The 7,244-nt window shown below is 33.0% G+C and overlaps 1 pseudogene; it reads left to right on the top strand.

The window, feature by feature from the left end:
* Nucleotides 1-3,383: 3,383 nt before the first annotated feature.
* On the top strand, nt 3,384-5,478 carry LOC111876295 (agglutinin-like; annotated as a pseudogene).
* Nucleotides 5,479-7,244: the final 1,766 nt, after the last annotated feature.

Raw genomic sequence — 7,244 nt, forward strand, 5'->3', positions numbered from 1 at the left:
CATTTATTAATTTGGATTATGTTAATCTCACAAATATTTCGCGATATCATTTTTATAAAAAAAAGTATTGCTTCAATAATCAATAACATGTTTTTTCCAAGTTATGTGGTAATTTGTACTAGAAAATTAAAAGATGATCATTTGAGATGTACCCTCCCTAATCAGTTTACTTTAATGAATAGTTGTAAAAATCGAGCATCATGTCTTTGTAATTTACTATTAACTCTAATGAAATGTAACTTAGTATCATTGGAAAAAGATATATACGACTAGACGCTAGTGATGTGGTGGTCATGGTGCTACATTGCGCTTAAGGGTGAGCATTTGGACCGGACCGAACTCGACCGACTCTTGGACCTGACCGGGTCCAAGTCCATGTCCATGTCCATGTCCATGTCCAGGTTCAGGTTTTCCGGTTCTTGGACCCGTTTGGACTGATACAACTTTACATGCATACGACACAACTTGTTAAAATGCATTTTTGGGTTTAATACAACTCGTTAAAATGAATATGTTGATGAGTTTCATACATTACAACTCCTTAAAATGATTTTTTTTGGGTTTGATACGCTACAACTCGTAAAAATGAATATGTTTTTGTTTCTTGTGCCCTTTGGGTCGGTGGTGGTTTATGGCGGCAATCCAAAACCCGACGACAAAAGGACATACTAGCTAGGAAGGAAAAAGAATAAAAGTAAGAGTTACCCTTTAACAAGCTTTGATCTGAACCTTCCCATACAATCCCCTCTTTTTCTCATGCGATCGATTACGGTTGCAAAAACCCAACAATTTCCACCGACCTCATTCTCTCCCACCTCTTTCTTTCTCCCTTGCTCTCCTGATGCGTCGTAAGAAGTTGCAATTGTCGGTTAGAGGTATTACGGTTTGATTAAGGGTATTAGACACATGCTATATAAGTCATGGGTAACAAGGAAAAGAAGCCCCCTACTACGGTTTGGTTAAGGGTATTAGACACATGCTATATATGTCATGGGTAACAAGGAAAAGAAGCCCAAAACTCAAGGTGTGTAGTTTCTAGTGGATTTCATGCTTTATAATTTCGAAATTTCATTTTTGACCTTCATATTTCCCATAATGATAGCTTCTACTCCCAAAACAAGACTCTATGTGTCGCCAAGTTTATCACTTTTAGTCCTTGACACAAATGTGTTTTTCATATTAGGTTAACTATTTATATGCAAATTATTATTAATATTATTTATTAATATTTGTATAGTTTCTTTTATTTATTTATTTTGATTTTATCACTTCCAGTCGCTTAACTCCTTATAGTCACTAGTCTTCCTTCTATTTTGGTTAGGTATTGATAGGGTTTTGTATAGGTGAATATGATAGAATAACCGTTCCATCAATCTATACCCATGGTCTCGGAAAAATATATGAGACTATTTGAGGCTAAAATTCAGTCCCCAATATATTTTTATCAAAATAGTATTCGTGGTTGATTCGTTAATCTCTAATATATGGTATATATTACTAAATAACATGTCTCATAGACTAACATTCATTCCCTAATGATGTTCCCTCCAAAGTCAAGTACGTCTAGTCTATCAAAGACTGAATTTGAGTTCCTAATAAATTTCCTTCCAAAGAGTTTTTGTGACTTATTCATCAGTCATTGATACATGTATCCAAAACCGATTAATCAGTCTTAGATACTAAAATTCAGTTAGTTATAGGTTTTCATTCGAATTTCCAATAATGAATGTCTATTAGGAACTGAAATTCAGTCTTTAAAAGTTTCACATCTAAAGGACAAATTGATGCAATTATATCAGTGACTGAAATTTAGTCCCTAATAAGTTTCACACACAATCAAAACTGGCACAAGTCTATCACATACTAAAATTCAGCCCCAAATAACTTCCCTCCAAAGCCAGAATAAAGTTAGACTACTATTCGAGACTGAAATTCAGTCCCTAACGTGATTTCCACCTTAGCTAAACTGACGCAAATAGATTAGGGATTGAATTTCAGTCTCAAATAAGTGTGGTGGGTCTCCAACGATTAACACATTAAAATCAGTCCTAGATGGTATGTGAGACTAATTTATCAGTCCTGGATACATGGTATCCAAGACTGATTAACTAGTCTCTTATATTTTAGTGACAAAAGACCATTTTTCTTGTAGTTATTTCAACTTTGATATCTCATTTTTGAATGATTGCAACTCATTGAATATAACAAAAAAAACAACAAAATTGTAGTCTAAAATCATCTATAAACTCTAAATTACACGTTAGAAAAAACCTCATGTCAATTCGACTTAAAACGAATGAGATATGATTGTTTAAAGAATTTCTCAGAATACAAAAGTAAAATTTCTTGTTGAAAAGCTGAAATATTTCAGCTTTGATATCTCTTCTTTAAAAGATTGGAACTCATTGAATATAACATCAAAAACAAAAAATTTATAATCTAAAATCATCTAGAAACTCTAAATTACACATTAGAAAAAACTGCAAGTCAATCTGACTTAAAACGAATAAGATATGTTTGTTTAAATATTTCATAAAATACAATTTTTTTAAAAATAAGCAGGTCCAAAACCGGTTATTACCCGAAACCGGCCGGACCGGACCGGTTTTGTTCAAATCCTAGAACCGACTGACCCGGGGGTCCAAAAAAACGGTTCGGTTCGGTTCGATCCGGTTTGATTCACAAGTCCAAATGCTCACCTCTAATTGCGGTTGTTACAAAACATTGCTATGGCCTTTACATTTTGTTTTGTCTTTTCGTTTTCAAGATGCATGCAACAAAGAATCGATAGATGATCCTAGTTAATCAATGGGGGAGAATGATGACGGAAATGTATTGCAACCTTCTCAACTTCATCAACTCTAAATGTTCATTTTTCTGATATTGATACTACAGATCAACCTCACTACATTGTACACACAAGGTTTTTTTCCTATTTCTTCAACATTGTATGTAACCGCATGTTCGTTCTTCAATTCGTTTTTCAGTATATATGGTGGCAGCTCCAAGAATTTTCATCATGGGTGTATTAGCGATTAAAAATATGATGGTGTCCGGGCCAATATAATTTCTGTTACACAGAAACTAAACTTTATATATTCCGACCGGTAGTGGATCAAGAACAAAATCACGAGGTCTATCCGACATAAAATATTAAACAAAAATAAAAGCCTTAAATGTTTTGAAAAAAATGAACTTTTTAAGCAAAAAAAAAGTAATGAAATTGGGGATGTTAGCAAAGAAAAAAAAGTTTCAGGTTACTTCAGCAAAATATTTAAATATAAATATTTGGAAGGTTCTTTTTTTTTATTTATTTTTATTTATTTATTTTTTTTTATTTTTTGATGTTGTTGCCTATATAAATTTTCACATCATTGGGAATTTGCACCACCCCCTTTTCTAAGCCTTGCGTCCGCCCACCGGAGCATACAACTGCAGAAGGTAATTAGGGTTTATCCTTTCAACCTGTCTGATCAGTGATTACGTTGTTTTAGTAGGGTAAAACAAATGCGCATTTGAAATCTAAAAGCTGGCTAAACATTCACATTATATATATGATGGAAACGGAAAATCAGAAAATGCCAGTCAGTATTGTTGTCAATCGATCGACTTACGGAGTCGTTCTTTTCATTTAACGGGTAATTACCTTCTAACCTAGTTGGAGTTTATTGTGTATCATGCTAATGGTTTGTTTTACTACTACAATTCACTTTAGAAATGCATGACAAAGAGTGTAGTATGATCATCCTATCTGATCTGCATCATGATCACGCATATTGTTCTAAATCTTTAGTACTTCTTCCATAACTTTCTACGTATGATTTTTCGACAAATAATCATTATTAATGTTCTCTTACTGCTTATGTTCACTTTGACTGATTGTTTCAGGTAGTGGATTTCAAATACATACATAGATCTCGGTAACCGGATGGTATGATTTCAAACTTTCAATTCGTTTTGTTCTGCACTTATTTCATGTTATGAAGCTACTACTATGATTATAATTTATATGGTTTATAGGGAGGTACAACTACAAACAGAATACAAGGATGCATAAAGCATGGACCATGGGGTGGTTCACAGGGTGAATATTGGCTTTACATGCCTGAAGAAGGCTATATTAAAAAGATCACAATCGTACATGCTGGGTTTATTGATCGCATTAGATTTCAAAGCGATTGTCATACTCAAACAGGTGAAACTCAAACCTCCATTTTCGGTGGATCTGGTGGCAAGAAAACGGACACTGTAAGTGATGTTATCTGTGAGACCTCTTGATGTCGTTGAAGACGTCATGTGTTTGCTTCATGAGAGATGATGCTTTTAAGCTTTTTTCAATTCTGCAGATTTGCATTGATTACCCAAACGAATATTTGACTTCAATAAGTGGGACAATTGATAATTCTGGAGGTTCTTTTTCTCCTCCGATGCTGATGTCTTTAAGCTTTCACACAAATCAGATTCGTTATGGTCCGTATGGTAATTCTGATAAGGGCACCCCTTTCTCGTATGATGGTAAAGATGGGATGATTATTGGATTTTATGGACGTTTTGGCCAATACATTAATGCTATTGGGATTTATGTGATTCCTAAATCACTATCACCATCATTATCTCCAAACTCTGCTCCCAAAAACAATTCCAATTCGATGCATGAGGTTCATTCCATGGTCTCCAAAATTCATTAGTTGTCATTTCTTTTATGTTTTTAGTGTTTAAATATGCTTAAATATATCTGTGACTAAGTAATTTCATTTCACTGCAGTTGTGTTGTGAGATGTCTGGAGCAGGAATGCCAAGGGAGGCAGGACCTTGGGGGGCTGCTGGAGGTAAGCCATGGGATGATGGAGTTTTCTCTCATGTCAAACAAATACGTGTTTATTTAGGAGAGTCTTTGAAGGTCATTTATGGCATCCAATTTGAATAAATTAAAAGGGATGGTAATTCCATTTTGTCACAAATGCATGGAGGAACATGTGGGGATAAAACAGAACTGGTAGTGTGCATAAATCTACATTTTATTTTTTTTCTTGTTGCAATTCATGAGTGTCATGATTAGTGTAGGCTGACTGGAGAACCATGATCTTGATTGTCGACAGGTTGATTTGGATGGTGAGAAGGAGTGTTTGACTGGGATATCAGGGTTTTATGGACCTGTTGTGGAGTTCAATGGATTGGAAGGGATAACCTCCATCACTATTCACACAAACAAGAAGATTGTATGGGCAAGAAAGTGGAGAAGGGTATGTTTATTTTACATCATCATCATCTCCTGGGAAGGTGGTTGGTTTTCAAGGCAGGAATGGTGATTTTCTAACTGCAATTGGTGTTCATATGGAGTATTTCTGAAAATATGATGATGGAAGAAGCTTTGACTTTTTGCTAAGATGCATGTATTCATGGTTATTGATTGCATCAAACATGGAATTTTTAACTAGTGATGGCTATACATATATGATTGTCATTTTGGGTTTTTTATTTTTTATATTTTTTTTATCAAGCACTCGGAAGGTCTAAAATCGTAGTATTTAATAAAATTACATCATAAAACATATAAGAGAACAAACTTGTAGATTAACAAACAAATTGGTAGTAAAGAGCTCTATGATTTGAAAACACAACTCTAGTGTATGACGTATAGAGAATAATGTGTTATTTTTAATAAGTAACGTTTAATATTAATAGCCTTAATGCATATATAATATAATATTTGAAAACCAAAAACATCAATACTTTTTAAAATACTTTTCGACTTTGTGTCGCTGTTGTGATATTAATTTTTGAGAATTAAATATCCTTTTATATATATATTTATACTAATAAAAGAGTAGTCTTTTTGCCAAGTGTCATAATATTAGAACCCCTAATTAATATGATGCCACTTGTCATTCTATTAATTTTTTATTTTAAATTCATTAAACATCCTAATTAATGTGATGGTATTTGTCAATCTATTTATTATTTATTTTAAATTTTAAATTTTATATTATTGTTTTCATTAGTTCACAAATAAAAAGAGTCTAATATATATGATAAATTAACTCCACATATTTATTTGAATCAATAATTATAATTTTACATAATTAATAAAAAAATCTCTTAATTAATAATGTATTTAAAATTTTATATAAAATAATTGATTAATAATTTTGAAATTGTTATTATGAATATTTAATTAATTTTGTAACAATGGTTTCCACGGGTTATAAACTAGTATATATATATATATATATATATATATATATATATATATATATATATATATATATATATATATATATATATGTTAAATAGTGATGGATTAAAATATTATTAATTTTATTAAATATGATACTAGAGTGGCAAAAATTGACACGACACGAAACCCGACACGAAATAAACGGGTTTGGGTAAGATATTTCAACCCGTTTAAATAAACGGGTTGACACGACACGACACGAAAATTAAACGGGTAAGGTTAGGGTTAAGAATTTCAACTCGAATATGACTCGAAAATGACCCGTTTATTTATATGCAAATTTTTTGAATTATTTAAATAAACTAGAAAGATACAAAACCAAAACCATAAGTAAAAGAAAACCTTCGAGTCGTTTTGTAATGTTGAAATGACTTAGCCGTCTAGATCAAGACTTAATTTCAGTTTTTCCATTCTCTCCCAAACTACACACTCTCTTTCACCACTCTCACATCCTCGCGACATTTTCATCCGCCTCCCCAACTCCCACTCTTTTAATTTTGTCACCTGAAATTGCTATGACTTCATCTATTGTGCCTCCAAACTATTAGTTTTTCCTCCCCGCCTACCCAACTCCTACTCTTTCAGCATGCTCAATCTTTTACCCTCACATGACACGACATATTTCAAGGTATAGCCCTAACCCGAAACCCGACACGAACTCGACACGAAAATAAACAGGTTGACACGACACGACACGTTAATTAAATGGGTTGGGTTAGGGTCAAGCACTTTCAACCCGTTTAGTGTTTCGACACGACACGAACCCGACACGACACGACACGATTGCCACCTCTAATGATACATACGGGCATTTAAGATGGATAGCAAGACGACTATGAAAAAAATGTTAGAAAATATTTAATTTCTCTTAATTATACTATATATGTTTTCGTTATAGGAAAATTGTGGTTATCGAAGATCCTTTGTAAGTGTCATCACGAACACAGTTCTTCTGTTCTTCGTACTAATGATGTATTTTTCCTGATAATTTGTTTGTTGGTATACT

The sequence above is a fragment of the Lactuca sativa genome, chromosome 1, assembly GCF_002870075.4.
Source record: "Lactuca sativa cultivar Salinas chromosome 1, Lsat_Salinas_v11, whole genome shotgun sequence".
NCBI classification, from domain to species: domain Eukaryota; kingdom Viridiplantae; phylum Streptophyta; class Magnoliopsida; order Asterales; family Asteraceae; genus Lactuca; species Lactuca sativa.